The sequence below is a fragment of the Eublepharis macularius genome, chromosome 1 (assembly GCF_028583425.1).
Source record: "Eublepharis macularius isolate TG4126 chromosome 1, MPM_Emac_v1.0, whole genome shotgun sequence".
Taxonomy (NCBI): Eukaryota; Metazoa; Chordata; class Lepidosauria; order Squamata; family Eublepharidae; genus Eublepharis; species Eublepharis macularius.
Window position 1 is genome coordinate 114626183 of NC_072790.1, and position 17558 is coordinate 114643740.

A 17558-nucleotide genomic window follows, 5' to 3' on the forward strand; every position below is an offset into this window, starting at 1 on the left:
TTTGCTCCTACGGAGGCTGGCAGACTTGCGCAGCACATTGCGTGCTGCTGGGCCATGGAGAACGGCAACAAGCAGATTTAAGGTGAAAACCTGGAAGTAAGCGAATCCCTTCTGTTATTCTAAGCGTATGCGAAGGATTGGTGGGAGTTGAAGCTAAGAAGGTTCGGATATCTTCCCCTTTGTTGAGTTTTGTAACTTAGTTGGCAGACTTCCCCCCCCCCTAAGATGGCGACGAAAAAGCAGAGCCCTGCTCTGGGCAAATCTGTTTCGGCTGCTTTGCAGGGGAAAGGAGAGTCTCTTGAAGAGGTGGTTAAGCGGTCGGTCGTTGAAGGGTTGGTTCAGTTGAAAACGAGGTGAAAACCATTAAAGACGTAGCGTCTGGGGCAGAGCAGCCTGCTCAGGAAAACGCAGTACTCATGAAAGCAACAAACAAAGAAGTAAAGCTTTTGGAGAATCAATTGATAGGGTTACAAGTGGATCGTGCTCAGACGGTATTGCGTCTTCAGAATGTGAAGGAGGAGGAGAGTGAAAACTTAAAGGATTTGGTGTCGGAACTTTTGGCGTCATTCGCAAAGGCAACTAAAGAAGAATTAAAAAGCGATATTCTGGAAGTCCGCCGGACATCTTCAAAATATGCAACGAAGCGTCAGCTTCCTCGCGAGATTATTATTGACTTTTCATCTACGAAGACTCGGGACACCATCTTATATAAGTCGTACAATGTGGACTTGGACTTTCTGGGTAACAAGGTTAAGATATTGAAGGACGTTCCATTTTTAGCTCGGAAAAGAAGATTCAAATATAAAAGGTTTGCAGCTCTTCTGAGGAAGCGTGAAATAAAATACAAATGGTTATTTCTGGAAGGCATCTGGTTCAGTTATAAAGACCAAGCCTACAAGATAACATCAGAAGCACAGCTGAGGGACTTTGTGTTTAATCATCAAGAGTTTCAGCAAGGAGAAGATTTAGGATCTGAAGGGGAGAATGGGGAGGAGGGAGTGAGCGCAGCTACTGTAGCTGTTCAGAGAGAGCTGTGACCGAGACGCAGGGGGGGCGGGGGAGAAGACCTGATCCTGACTGTAGTTCGTACTTTATAAGATCTACCAATCTAATAGCATATTAGAAAGTTTAACTTTAAATAATTGTATTATGAAGGGAATGCAATACTTGTAGATGTAGTGTGTGTTTTTTATATGTTGTTTCTTCCCTTTCCCCCTGTTCCCTTTTTCCCTTCTTTGTAGTTTTTGTGGCTAGTAATTAAAAATAAAAATTTATATATAAAAAAAATTTAAATATAACAAATGTTACCAACACCAGTATAACTGAGTCACAAGGAATATAAACAAAGCAACCCTTGTAATTATGGGATCTTCAGTGTCCCTTCAGAAAAAGTACTCTGAACAGTGGCTAATCCTAACAGGCAGGCCCAGTCAACCAAGAAAAGGGAGAATCTGAAGTGTTCACTAGAAGGCTCTGCTTTCCCTGTATGCTGGGTAGCCACTCCTTCTGGTGCTGCTGTGCTTGATGGTTTCTTTGTTGCTTGGAACTGAAAAGAAGTTAACAATTCCCTCAGATCAAGCGCCATGCCTTCCTTTTCCTGCTGCCGGCTAATCTCACTCTGGGCTGAAGATTTATGTGCTTCTTTAAACAATATCTTAATTACAAGTCAACTAACAACTTGAAACTAGGGTTGCCCAACTCCAGATTGGGAAATTCCTGGAGATTTGGGAGCAGAGCTTGGGGAGGGTAGAGTTTGAGGAAGGGAAGGGAGAGAACTGCAGGAGACCCTCCAGAGCAGCCATTTATCCAGGGGAACTGATCTCTGCAGTCTGGAGATCAGTTATAATTCCAGGAGAACTGTAGGCCCTATCTGGAGGTTTTAACTTCTAAAAACAGAAATAAAATAATAATGGAAAGTAACACAGGCCAGAAAAAAAGCGTATTGAACAGCTATATAACTGATAAGCCAGCAACTGAAGCTTTTTCCAGCTCAGAAATCTCATAATGGACAAAGATTTCATGTTACACTGCCACTGAAGATACCAAACCTCTTTCCATATGAAGGAATTCAAGAATAAGATATGTTGTCTTGGGGCAGCAGAAGGGTTATTGGATGTCCTCTAATTGTTGCCAAGATTCTTCCAGAAAACTATTTCCTAAGCAGTGGAGAAAGAATGTTTAGGAGTCCACAACACAGTGGTCTTCAGATGAATTTCACCATAACAGAGCCCTCCTCTCAATTTTCTCAGGGACCGTACTTTCTAGTGTACTTGGCATAATAATTAATCCATCAGAATCAGTCCTGAGAATGTTCAGTCAGCACCAATCTTAGTAGATGAAGTACCATCCTCAGAGACCTCAACAAATTCTATGCAACTTTTAGTTATCACCAGTTCTCACTAAAATTAATTAATAGATGATCCCACCATGCCAACTGCTTGTTTAGTAGCTGAGAGCTTTTATTTTGAGCGGGGAAAATGGGTAAAAGAATGAAAGAACATGTCTTCAGGAAGACTTGGCTGGCCTCTGTTAAAACTGATGGCTTCGTTTGATTGCTAGCTTGTCAAGTTTTTAGCTGTCATGAAATTAGCAAACTCCCTTTTCAAAATCAGGAGGCTGGCATTTGTTAAATACTCAGCTTGGTTTTGAAATAGTAAAGTAGACGACCAAATGTTTGCTAATTATACCAAAGAAAAACAAAAGACCATTTCAAGGAGACTTGACTAAGGCTATGGGGAGAAGTAAAACAAATGAAACTGAGAGTCTCTGTTCTACTATCACTCACATCCACAGAGTGAAATTGGAACTCAATTAAACGAAGGTGATGCTAATGAAATGGCATTATCTTTAACCCTGTTTTACCTATCACTACTATTGAGAGCTATCATTCTAGATCTCTACAATGCTTTATCTCTTCTCCTCTGTCTTCAGATAAGATCACATTCATAGTTAGACGGAGGCAGGACAAAGCTTTCCTAAGTGATTATTAAGGTTGTTGTCCTATGCACTGTTACTTGACTGTAAGCTCCCTTTGGCATACATCCTAAGTAAGCTTGCCAGAAATAGGGCTGCTAAGGCAGTTTCAGCAGATACAGACTTTTCCACTCATGATTAACAAACAGAACAATGAGCAGAACCACAAGTGACAAAAGGCACAGATTGGACACTTGTCAGCTTCCCTCAAGTTTTGATGGGAAATGTAGGCAGCTTGGCGGAATGTTGGACAAGTGACAGTTGAAAAGTCCATTGGACAGCAGTCAGAGAGCGAAGCTGCGAGACCAGGACGCCTACATTTCCCATCAAAACTTGAGGGAAGCTGACAAGTGTCCAATCTGTGCCTTTTGTCACTTGTGGTTCTGCCCTTTGTGATATTTCTCTCCCTTCAAATCTATTAAAGATAATACAATCTGATCCTCAGTCTGCAGAGGGCATTGTTACTATGGCATTGTTACATTGTTACTGGGCATTGTTACTCATGCTCAGAAATGCCTTCTCTTGTTGAATATGTGTTTGTTGCAAAAGTCCTGCTTGAAAAGGAATGGTGGTAGCTTGGGCTATATGGGGCCCTCTTCCCCAAGTGTTAGCATGTTACTCATCTTTTGTTCCTGGCTAACTCTCGGGCTTCTGCAGTAATTGATTGCATCTCAGAGATATATAACTCTTTTTCTTCTTCATTGCCTTCATTTCTCCCTGAATTGTGCTATAGGGAGAAGACATTTCAGTTTCAAGGTACCGATGTCCAAAGACTCCAACAGGATCAGGTTTGCCACTTTTTTCAATGGAATGACTCTTCATTAGCCACTTCCTAGCAGAGAGAATTTCAGTGGGTTAGGGTCAAGCTAGATGTACAGGTTTTTAAAGAATATTCTGTGCATGTGGAGCAGTAAAAACGGGGCAAACCTCTCTCCTGTGTAATTTTGACAAGGGAAACAGCTTGAGGGAAGAAGGAGGAACCCCTCCACCCTCTGTGGAGGCATTCTGAGGCCGTTTGGGCTTTCCTTTATTTTTTTAACAACCATTCCCCACAGCTGCTGTGTGGCTGCAGGGAACCCCAGTTGAGTCTGGGAAATCCGGACCCAACTCTTTAAACACCTGTATGTCTCCCTTGACCCTAAGGATTTCCCCATTGTGCTTTCTCCATTCTAAGAGCTTCCTCTCTTGAATGTCTGCCTGTCGTATTAAAGGCCAAGCCAGAGACAAAGTGGCCACTCTGACCCTTGAAATTCTCTGAGTTTGCATCAAGCCATTTGGTCCATATTGAAGTGGATTTATCTGAAAGAATAAGCAGCCATTAAATATAGTTAATCTCCCCTCCCCGCACACTGTGACTGTAGAAGTTAGGATACTGAGTAGCTGATGGCTGTGATAAAGGTAAGTAACCACAGGGAGACTGATTTTGTTGTTTTTGTAAGACTACTGTAAAGCATACAGATGGAAGAACTGAAAAGGACTATGCAAAAAACAAAGTCATCTGTGTCCAAAGCCTTTGCCTCATGACCACATGTTGCGTCCTAAATCTGTTGGTGCAACATTCCTTGTATGTCTCCCAAGGCAGCTGCTTCATTGCCAGACTCCTGCGGCTAGGATTTTTAAAATCCCATAAAATTTAAATTGAATCCATGTTATTGTAGTTCAAGTCTTTAGTTTTGTATCCAAAAATTGGGCCTCAAGTCCACTTTGTGAATGTTTAAAATAACATCTGTGCTGCAGCTTTCTAAAAATCTACCACCCACAACAGCTTACCTGCTGGATGAATCTAAATGATCTGATGTTGATGCAAGACATTGGCTGATCTCTTATCTTTGTTCATTTCAACCAGACTGTCAAATATAGCTCTGTTGGTTTGCTTTGTTGAAGTGTACAGAGGTGATGCTGAGAGAACTTGGAAAGGCCCTGGAGTACTATTACTATGAAGCTGCCCGTGCACTCAGTTTCCTTTGTTCTCTGACTTAACATCAGAGTACATGTGCCAAAACCATGGGCAGTGCAAATCTGATGCAGAGTTACCCAGTATATGTCAATTGAAGTCAATGCACTTGGACTGGAGTAATTCTGCATAGGATTGACTGCAAGAGACTTTACATATGTTGGCTTTGCTACATTTTGACCCAAAGGTGCATGTAATTTATAAAACAGATGTCGTCCATCAACCTACCAGCCTGTTCTTAATGCCATGCATCCTTTGGAGTCTTGCTAATACTGTGAAAGCCTTAATGCACTCTAGGGGACTGAGCTGTGTAATTTTTTTGTTTGTTTCTGAAGTTTCATTCAGTATTATATGCCTGTTTTTGTTCTATTCAGTGTTACACCCTCTGGTTTTGATAGCAAATATTTCTTGCCAAAATGCCTTTGTTTTTATTGAACCAAAAACATTGAAGCTTAATGGTTTCACTGAGTGAATCTCTATCAAATTTCAGAAAGATGGAATAGGTCTCAGATATATATGCAATTAACAGGAAAACTGATTTCCAGCAATAAAGTCTTTGAATGTGGGATCAGTTCTGCCAAACTTCAGAAAGATAGGAGAAAGGCTCATGAATCTAGAAAACAAATTATCCGATTTCAGTGCAACATTGGGATACATTTGTACCTCCCAAGGGAATTCACGCATGACAGAGGGAGGCATTTGGCTGCCACAAGAAGCCAGGCAGCAATACACAGTAGACAACTGTGGCGTGCATTTGGAACAGAGGCTTCATATGAATAAATCAGCATTATTGTAATAAACTTGTGCATTATTGTGTGTTGTTGTGGCCAGTGACTAAAACAAAAAAACCCTGAGCAAAACATGTCAATATACAATTAAAATTATTCTGGATGACTCTGGTAAGGCCTGATTCAGATATAGGCATGTACTTCAGAAGCCCTAGGTGTCTAGTGAGCTTTCCTATTATAGATCATTTAATTCTTGGCAAGAGATTTTAGGTTTGTTGTGGATCTAGTACATACATGATACTATTAAGAGAATCTCTGCTTCCATTTTACTCTTTTATTAAAACATTTTGCATTTTAACATTGTCTAAGTCAGCATAAAATGATACCATCCATTATTGTTAAAGGAGATCAATTACATGAGTCCATAAAAATATCTCACCCAAAGGTAAGCAGGTCACGAGCAAAGAATCCCTTTTGAGAAGAAGCTCCTAATCAATTCAACTTCCCATATGTACAGGTTTTAAAAATCATTTCCTAATAATAGCAAACTGTCCCACTTGCTAAGGGCACACATTCTTGGCTAACTGTTTTATAGTTATAACTTCAAACACAATACAGAGTTATTTGTACTTAACATATAAACATTGTTCATTCCTTTTACTTTTTATCTTAACAAAGTCTATTTAAACACAGTGATAACAAATTTCTCATATAAATGGGATGCTTTTTGGCCCTCAACCAATACACCCCATCTTTGAACTATGTCTCTGCTTTTGTGAAACTGGGCATTCTTGCTGTTCTTCAACACTTCTGTACCTGGACCTCAACACATAATATCCATTGCTACACATTAGATGGCCTCTAATCTATACAAGGCCATATAATTTGTACCTCTCCAAGGCGAATCTATTCTGGGTCTCTAAATTTCCTTTTGACTGGTTTAGCTGAGAAACTACACCAGCTCTCTCTCTGGTTTGCAGGCACATCCTCCACAATCTTTTTTGTGAAGTCCTACAACTGTTTCCCTATATTCCTGGCCATATCCATGACAAGAGTTTTTTTAATCTATAGTTACTCATTCATGCATGCAGGTCGTCATTTGATCTTACAGTCTGAACAGGTCCTATCTGTGAGTCAGAGAAGTAAAGAAGCAGAGCAGTTTCCATGGCAGTGGTCAAAACACTGGTGACCATCAAAGGGCATTTACTACTTCCCTGCCATTTTATGCTAGGGATATGGCACATAAAGCAACTCCTGCTACCTTCTGAGATTACTATTCTTCATTCAGTCAATATGCCAGAAATAGAAATAAGGCTACTTAGTTGGAAAACATGGGTGAAATTTAGTGACTAGTAGCAAGCCTTATAGCAGTGTGCTAAAAGAATTGATTTTGTAGCATTTTTCTAATACATGAAGACATTTAAAAGGCCCACTGCTGCTACAGCATCGCACTTTAGAATAACATTGCTATTCATAATACTTGCTGACAGTGCATGATTTAGAGAGTGCAAAAGAGAGCCTGTGATGGATGGATGTGTGTGTGTGTGTGTGTGTGTGTGTATGACACAAGGTCTCTGATGATTCGCCAGCATGTTGTTTTTCTTCTGCGTTGACTCACATGAGTTGTATATGACTATATGAAATGCCACAGGGTATACTGACTTTTTCAAGGTTATTAGGGTTACACAAGCAAGTTGCTAGGAATTGCTTCATGTTTCTCTGACACTGATGTAGCATATAGATAAGTATAGTTATAGATATATATAGGTATTTATATTTCACTTTTCCCCACAGTGGGGCCCAAAACAGTGTTCATCACTCTCCATTCCTCAAATTTTATCATAATAACAACCCTGTGAGATAAGTTAGGCTGAGAGATGCTCAGGTCACCCAGCAAGCCTCCAAGGTGAAGTGGAGATTCAAATCTTGGAAACACAATCCTAGTCTGATGCTCTAACCAGTATACCATGTTGGCTATTTATCAACCTTAACTGCTTTGCTGAATCAGAACAAGGTCCATTGTGATCCAGCATTCTGTTTCTCATGGTGGCAAATCAGATGCCTGTGGGAGTTCGTAAGAAGCCATGAAGGAGATGTTCACACACCCCTTTGAACCCACCTCTTTGTACACAGAGGTTTACTGCCTCTGAACACGGACATTATCACTCTATGAATATAGATTGATTCAGACGAACACCATGGAAGTACACAGGGTCTGCTGGGTTTATACCCCAGCTGAATTCTTGTGAAGGTGTCATTTATGAGAACCAGGATCTCCATATGGGGGCTGCCCATATCATGATTGCCATTTTCTTGATTGTGGAATAGAGGTGGGCATGAACCGGGAAAAAACCATGGGCTGTCGGGCCATGGTCCATCGTGTTTCATGGAGCACGGACCATGAAATTTTCACGGATCTGCCCTGGTTCATGGATTGGTTCATCGTCTGTGGTCTGTCATGTTTAAAAGTTAAAGTGCCCCTTTCCACATGGCTCTCAAGCCACAGGGAAAGGGGCACTTTGCAACCCCCCTTGGTTTGCTCCAGCTGACCCGCAGGGGAGTCCCCGTGGAGGAAGCTCCCCTTTCCCCATGGCTTGCAAGCCGCAGGGAAAGGGGTGCATTGCAACCTACCTGCAGGGACTCCCCCATGGGTCAGTTGGAGCAAGCTGAGGGGGGTTTAAATGTTAACGTGCCCCTTTCTGCGTAGCCTGCAAGCTGCTCAGAATGGGGTACTTTGCAACCTGGCATGACTTGCTTCAGCTGGCCAGCCAGGGAGGAAGCTCCCCTGCCTGTCAGCTGAAGCCAGCCCGTGGGGAGTGCCCGTTTCTGTGCTTCTTGCAAGCAAGGCACATGGAAATTGGCACTTTAAAGGCACAGACCAAAAGTCGTCGGGTCCGTGGAAAATGTGTGTCCCATGTGTGTCAGGTTCACAAATGCCGAAATGGGCTGGTCCGTGTGAAATTTTGGTCTGTTTTCCAGTCTGTGCCCACCTCTATTGTGTAGAGCTTCCTGAAAAAGATTGTACAAATCATGTTGATCGCCCTTGTACGGAAATTGCAACTGAAGTATGTGAAAACTGCCGTGTGAGTTGCTACAAGCTTTCAGGTTCCAGGTTCAATACTGGAGAGCATCATTTGTCTGAATAGGGCTTTTATCTGATTCTTATTAAAGTCATCTAAGTTAGTGGATGTCACCCCAACTTATGACAGAGAATTCTATTAGTTAATTATCTGCTATGTAAGGAAGAACATCTCAGCGTCTGCCAGGAACTTAAGTCATCTTCACTAGATCATCTTGAGTTATTCTATTATGAAAGGAGAACATTTTCTCTCTAACCATTTCTCAAATACAGTTTACAATTATCCAATATGTAATTATAAGAATAATCTTTCATTGTTATCCACCTTTGGCGAGGTCATTCAGGTACATTTACTCAACAACGGAGAGAGTGAGCTTTAAATTGAGCTAATCTTTCCCACATCTATTACTGAAGTGTGTGCCAGGAAATAGATGTCGACAGAGGACAAACAGGATGCTAGTCAGGTATTAATTTTTTTTTAAGTTTTCAAACAGAAGTGAAAAAATTAATCTCAAATGAAATTGTTAATGACTCATTTTGGTATAGCTTGAAATGGTGGAGCACTTAGAAATTATACTGACTGTAATTAAGCCAGATGCAGTCCTCTTGCTAATGGTTTTGTTTTTTAGATAAGGGTTTATTGGCTTGTGTAAAAGTTCTAAGGAAAAGTTCTCTTACATAAGAATTGCAGGGCACTCTATCCTTGTACACCCCTGGTCATCTTTCATTTGCAAGCTGCAGTCTATGTCAGATAACTTAAATATAGATGGCAGGAACTGTAATGTGAGGTTCCTCTTGGATGGGGTCCACTTTCTGGCCTTCTGTTGTTTTGGTGCAATGTCCACAGGGGTCTCCCCAGGTCTCAGATGCACAAAAAAGGGCTGGGTTGAGTTACCCAAGTCATCTTCTTTTCCCAGGAGGGCCACCCTTCAGAGTCAAGGTCAACACCTCCTGCCTCCTCCTCAACCTGGTTCTGGAATTTCCCTTTTATCCCCCCTCCCACATGTGTGGTCAGGCCCAGCTCCTCTTTCTGGACCCCACCCCAACAGTCTGCCCTATCACCTAGGCTTGGAACTGTAGCACCGTCTGCTTTAGCCCTGCACTTCATCAGGCTGCTTGCCACACCAGCAAGAGTGGGAAAGACTTGACTTGGCTGTTGGGCCTGTTGCCTTCCTGATATCATTTCCTGACCTGCTGGAAGCTTTGCGTTGCCAGGGCTGGTGAGTGGGGGTTAGGGCTGGTTGTCCCACCATCAGTTGCTCCTTGGGGGAGGCAGGAAGCAGGTTTCAGGACCCCATAGACTGAGTCTGGGCTGGCTGCCAGTCTCAAACATATAATGTATACTTCCATATCTACTTCAAGAAGTATACTTCAAGAATTTCAACAAAATGGATTTGCCTTCAAGTAATCACTCTGGGAAACTTGTGTACAGTGCTCATGGCCAGTTGCCCAGTGCCATCTTGGGTCACTACCATTTCATCAGAAGCTCAGTTCACGTAAGAAAGGGAAAACCCGGGGCAGACACCGGAAGTGATCTATTTTGGATCACTTCCTATATTAAAACTCCCATTAAATAGAAAACCGGGGTGGGGTGGGGGAGAGAACTTTGCTCCCTACTGAATTAGTCTTCTTTTTGTATAGAGGTTTTTTTTTAACACAAAAGATCATTCAAAGCTGGAATTCCCTACCTGTAATCTGAAATGCTATAGTCTCTGATCTATTACCTCAACATTTTACTACCTCATTCTCCTGCAAGTACAAACCAGATCTAAGACAAAAACAAGCACAATGGACTAGAATTGCATCCTACCCAACCCTATTTATTACACCGTCCAAAATTTTCAGTGGCAGAAATAGCTGCCAGTGAAGCCCATTCAGAAGCTACAAATACAACAGTTTCAGTCCACTAGGTATATATTCCAAACCAATATGCTGACCAGACAGAAGCCAGATGTGTAAACTTAACTATAGTGCATACTGAAATGGCACTTCTTCAGGCTTCAGCTTCAGTAGATGTGAAGAAATATCCTGTCATTAGCTGGCTCCATTCAGATTTATATTATTTTTCAGCCTGCTTTGATTCATGTTTCACCTTAATTTTTACCGGGTACCTGAAGCGTCCTTCAACTACAGAATCTGCTGTCTGCAACTAGAGAAAGATGTTTAAACAAGATAATAAAATAAAATGAAACAGTAAAGTGTTTAAGTTTTTTGAGGAACAATAGTTGTGGGGTAGCATGAAAATGCTCAATAATACTAGCAATAACACCAAGCTTTCCAAGAAACCTAATGCCATTATGCAAAGGCTGCTGTAAATATGTTCTTGCCTCAGCCAAGGCAGTTGCATATCTTTCCCCCCTGGCACAAATGCCTTTGCCTACCTTCAGTGGGAAATGACCTGTGAATCCAGCCTCTGGTGATTTAAAGTGCTTCCAGTTGAGTGAGTTTATGGATAATTGGTGCTCTAAACTAGCATGCTGGTCACCTGAAACAAAATATTCAAGTTGGGTGGTTGCCATATTGTGCCAGGATCAGCACAGAAAGCTTCTCCCCAAAAGCCAAACCCCTTCAACAGTAACTCTTCAGTGAGTTTCTTCTTACGATACTTTCTGTTCACAGTAACATCTGAATGTTGCTTTCTAGGGTTTTTTTACAGTTTGAGCTTCCCTAGGCATATTCCCATTACTGCCTTAAGGTATAATGTGGACTCAGGGATCTAAAAGTGAACTGATGGCTGGTGCCTATCAAATTCTGACAGGTGCATTTCCTCTCCACCCTCTAAAAAAAGAACAGAAGAGGCAAAAGGATGAAGCCCAGCAACCTCAAAGAGTACCACCATCCTCCCTGTTGGCTTGTCCCTGCCCCAACCATTAGACCGAGAAGAAGAGTGAACATTTTCTTTTCTAACTAGGGAGGTGTTTTACGATAAAAGCACATGGGATATGATGCTACTACCAAAAGTAACCTTTGTTGAGTTCTCCTCCACAATAAGAACAATGATCTACTCCATATGATAATGATGACATGTTTTTTTTTTTTTTTTTGAAAAATTTTTTATTGGGTTAGAACATTTTTATTTTTACATTACAATCAATTTTCCCCTAATTTTTCGTTTCTAACCCCCTCCCTTTCCCCCCCTTTTGTTGACTTCCAACAGCTTTCCCACCCTCTGTCCCTTTTCCCTTACTTCTATTAAATTCCTCTGTCTAAAACAGATATACATTCTCCATTATATTAAGCAGTGCATCATTAACTCCTTTAATTATTATACACCCAAACTATACGTCTTTAGATAAACAATTTATCCCATTTTCCAGTTTTGAATAATTCTATATAAACCTATATATCATAAACCATAAAAATTTCCCACATTTAAATCAAACAATTTGATTTGTTCTCTATATATTACTCATTTCAACTTTTTATGGTAATTCTATATAACTCCTCAGATACTCAATCAATTTAACTCTTCTATACATTCAGTTTGGTGCATATAAATCTTGTCAAAGAAAGAAAATATTGTTAGTTAGTCAATCCTCATATTTAAACCTTATCATTAATTATTCTCTATCAGTTGACCTATACATATCTATATATATCTCAATCAATTAATCTAACTGCTTATAAATTCACATTTCTCTTCCTCCCCCGGTAAAGTCACCCCTCTCTTTTATACTTTTATTATATTTCAGTAGTTCTCAAACTGCCACAGTTTTCCTCCCACCTCCCATTTCTTCTCCAGGTATTGTTTCAGCTTCTCCCAGTCTGTGTTGAACTGCCCTGAGTCCAGATCTCTCAGTTTTCTTGTCATCTTATCCATTTCAGCCATATACAGCAATTTGTAGATCCAATCTTCAATAGTTGGTACTTCTTGTACTTTCCATTTCTGCGCATACAAAAGTCTAGCTGCTGCAGTCATATAAAAAATCAACGTCCTATGATGGGCTGGAATTCCCTCCATTCCCAAGTTTAGCAGCAGGAGTTCTGGGTTCTTATTTATTTGAAACTGTAAAATTTCACTCATTTCTCTTATTATTTCCCCCCAGAACTGCCTAGCTACCTCACACGACCACCACATATGATAGAGGGAGCCCTCATGTTTCTTACATTTCCAGCATTTATTAGAAGTATTCAAATTCCCTAGCGCAATCTTCTTTGGTGTCATGTACCAACGATAGATCATTTTGAAAATGTTCTCTTTAATATTATTACATGTCGTTGTCTTCATTGTAGTTTTCCACAAGTATTCCCATGCCTCCATTGTTATTTCTTTATTGAAATTTATAGCCCATTTCACCATCTGTGTTTTAACTATCTCATCCTCAGTATACCATTTCAGCAATACTTGGTATACCTTGGATATTCTTTTCTTGTCTTCTTTAAGAAGGGTCTGCTCTAGTTCCGAGTTCTCTGTTCGTATGCCCCCTTTTGCAAAGTCTGAGTTGTATAAGTCTCTAATCTGTCTATACTGAAACCAATCATAGTTAGGTGATAGTTCCTCTTGCGTCTTTATTCTAAGTTTAGATGCTTCAATCTTAGTTATTTCTTTATACGTTAAACATTGTTGTTCATTATCCACAGCTCTCGGATCTATCACCTCATATGGAACCACCCACAAGGGGGTTCCTTCTTGTAAGTAAATTCTATACTTCTTCCAGATTGTAAATAGACTTCTCCTTACAAAATGATGCAGGAACATCGAGTTAACCTTTACTTTGTCATGCCATAGGTATGCGTGCCATCCAAAAATTTTTTTATATCCCTCTAGGGCTAATAGTTTCTTATTCTTTAATGTCATCCACTCTTTTAGCCAAACTAGGCAGATTGCATCATGGTAAAGTCTCAGATTGGGCAGTTGCATTCCGCCTCTCTCCTTTGCATCTTGTAAAACTTTTACTTTCACTCGAGGCTTCTTGCCTGCCCAAACAAAATCTGATATTTTCCTCTGCCATTTTTCAAATTGTTTAGAGTCTCTGATGATTGGTATTGTCTGTAACAAAAACATTACTCTTGGTAACACATTCATCTTAACTGCTGCAATCCTGCCCAACCATGACAGGTTCAATCTATTCCATTTGATCAAGTCTCTCTCTATCTGAGTCCATAATTTTTCATAATTATTCTTGAACAAATCTATATTTTTTGCAGTCAGCTCAACTCCCAAGTATTTCACCTTACTAGTTACTTCACAATCCGTTGTTTCCATTAACAATTGTTGTTTCTGCTTAGTCATGTTTTTGCATAATATCTTTGACTTCTTTTTGTTAATGAAGAAACCTGCCAAATCTCCAAACTCCTTGATCTTGCCTATCACTTTTGGCATGTTCTCCAGTGGGTCTTCTACAATTAACATTATGTCGTCTGCAAATGCTCTGACCTTATATGAGTAGTCCTTTATTTTTATTCCTCGTATTTCCTCATCTTGTCGAATTTGTATCATCAGAATCTCCAATACTAAAATGAACAACAATGGAGATAACGGGCAACCTTGTCTTGTTCCTTTATTAATCGTCAATTTTTTGGTCAATTCATCATTCACTACAATTGCTGCAGTCTGGTCTCTATAGATTTCCTTGATTGCTCTGACGAATCTTTCTCCCAGTTGTAGCTTTTCCATAGTGGCAAACATAAAATCCCAGTTTAAATTGTCAAACGCTTTTTCAGCGTCTACAAAGAAGAAACCAACCTCTTTGTCACAACGCTTGTCGTAGTATTCAATAGCATTGATCACTGTCCTTAAGTTGTCTCTTATTTGTCTGTCTGGCAAAAAGCCTGCTTGTTCCTCCTCTATGACTTCCGAGAGCCACCCCTTCAATCTCTCCGCCAATATCTTCGCAAAAATTTTATAGTCATTATTGAGTAGTGATATAGGCCTATAATTTTTCACGCTAGTCAGATCTTGGCCCTCTTTTGGGATCAATGATATATTCGCTTCGCTCCAAGTGTCTGGAATTCTTTGATCCCTAAAAACTCCGTTCATCACCTCTTTTAGGAATGGTGCCAGTTCATTGGCCATTGTCTTATAAAATTTAGCCGTAAGTCCATCTGGCCCTGGCGCCTTTCCTAGATTTGCGGATTGTATTGCCATATTTATTTCCTCATCAGTTACTTCACTGTTCAACTTATTTCTCCAAGCTTCCGAGATCTCTGGAAGTTTGGTTTTCTCCAAATATGATGCTATTGATTCTTTGTTTACTTCTTTTTTATTATACAGCTTAGCGTAAAATTTATAAAAGGCTCTGCTAATGGTAGTCTGCTCCAAATACGTTTTGTTTTCTTCACAAATTTTATTTATTATTTTCTTTTCCCTTTTCTTCTTTAATTGCCATGCCAAATATTTCCCAGGTTTATTAGCACCCTCAAAAGCTTTTTGATTCAGTCTTTTAAGGTTCCACTCCAATTCTTTGTTACTCATTGCTGTTAACTGTTCTTGAAGAATTTTGATTTCCTGATGTATTTTCTTTTTCCCTGGTCTCTTTTTTAACTGTACTTCTTTGGCCTTTATTTTCTCCTCAATCTCTTGTCTTTTCTCCTCTTTCTTTTTCCTTGCTCTACCATTTAAGTCCATTAGTATGCCCCTTACAACCGCCTTGTACGCGTCCCAAACTTTACTGGTTGGTACTTCTTTATTCACGTTGTATTGTATAAAAAACTTAGTCTCTCTTCTCAGTGTTTCCATATTCTCACTTTCCTGTAACAGGTCCTCATTTATTCTCCAGGCTTTCCTTTTTCTCCTTTTTCCAAATTTCCACATAATTGGGTTGTGATCTGAGCCTACCATCGGCATTATTTCTACCTCCTTAGTCCATAGCGCTAAGTCCTTTGAGGCCCAGATCATATCAATTCTTGATAATGTAAGATGCCTTGCAGAATAAAAAGTAAACTGTTTGGTTTTAGGATATTCTCTCCTCCATACGTCTTCGAGAGTCTCTTGTTGAATCAACTCAAAAAAAAGCTTTGGCAATAGTCCTCTTTTCTTTTGTGCTTTTGTAGTCTTTTTGTCTAATTCCAAATCTGTCACTCCATTGAAATCTCCAGCAAGAATTATCTGGTCATATACAAGATCGTCTAGGTGCTTCCTTAAATCCTCAAAGAAGCTTTCCTTTGCACCGTTAGGTGCATAAAGTCCGACTACCAACACTCTCTTTAAGTTCCAATTACATTCCACTGCTACAAATCTAGCTTCCACATCTCTCATAACAAATTTTGGCTGCAGCTCCTCTTTTATATACAACACCACTCCTCTTTTTTTCTTGTTGGAAGCCGCTACAAATTCTTTGCCCAATTTTCCAGATTTTAAATATTTTACATCCTGTTTTCTAATGTGGGTCTCCTGCAAACAAACAATATCACATTTTTGTTTTAGTAGCCAATGAAAAATATTTTTTCTCTTATTCGGTGAGTTTAGTCCATTTACATTCCAAGATAATACTTTACACTCCATATTCATGGTTTTGTTGGTAAGTCTTTTTCATTGTCCTTGATAAATCTCTCCATCTCCCGCTCAGATCTGATACGTTTTTTTGCCCCTCCAAACTCAAAGGACACTCCTTCCGGTAACTCCCATCTGTATCTGATATTCATGTCCTTCAAAGTCTGAATTAGCACTCTATATTTTTTCCTGTCCAATAACACTGATCTGGGCAGTTCCTTCATTATAATAATCGTCTTGCCATCAATCTCCAATGGATCTTGAAATTGTTTGGTCACAATCCTCTCTTTCATATTTCTAGTTGTAAACTGCACAATCACATCCCTTGGTAGTTTCCTCTGGGTTGCAATTCTCGAGTTCACACGATACGCCACATCTAGGATAGCCACAATTTCCTCCTCCTCCTTCCCCAGGTAATCAGCCAACACCTCAGTCATCTGTTCTTGCGCTGACTTCCCTTCCACTTCTGGCAGACCACGAAAACGAAGCTGCTTCTCCATGTGTTTAGTTTCTGCAACTGACATCCTCCCCTTCACCAGCCTCATCTCTGTTTGTTGCGTGTCTATTAAATTCTCCATCGCGTCTTCTACTGTTTTAACTCTCTGCTGCGTTCCTTGTAATTCACTGCTAATCGTTTCCACACCTTTTTTCACTTCTGACAGCTCCGACTTTACTGTCTGTGTAACTTCCTTGACCTCTTTAATAAGCTCCAATTTCGTGTCCTTAAGTTCTTTCATCATGTCTATAAGTTTTTTGTCCAAGTTTTCTATTGCCGATTGCCACTCTTTTTTCGACATCGTGGGGCTTGCTTTAGCTCGCTCCCACGAATCTGCTCTCTTCCTCAGCTCCGTGGCGTATAATTAAACGTTTTCCTTTTTTTTTTTTAAATGTCCCAATCTTTGCCAAAATTAATTTTTTATATCCAAAATGTCGGGCGTCTTTTCTCTATGGTTTCTCTATGTTATTATAATCCAAGATGGCCTACTTCCTCTTCCGCTGAAGCCACGACCCTTCCACTTTCAAAGATGGCGATTCCCCACTTCCTGTCCTTTGGCAAGGGCCGCTTCCCTCCAGCCACTCTATTGTTGTTACGCACTTCCTGTCTCCCGTCTTCCCACAGCAGGTCTCGCGATGGTGTCTTTTTCCCACAGCTCCAAAACCACAGGTATTCAAAACAATAGTCCGATTTTTGTAATAACTTCTTTAAACTTAGTCTCTTTTAAAATACAACTCCTGCCGAGTCTTCACCTCCTTTTCGCTAGTCTGTTGCAGTTTAAAAGTCTACTTTCTTTCCTCTCTGTTTTTGTCAATCTGTCCCGTTTCAAGAGATAGCGATCTTTACCTTCTCTCCAGCTTTCTCGGGTTGTAATCGCTGTTTCGATCTTAAATTCT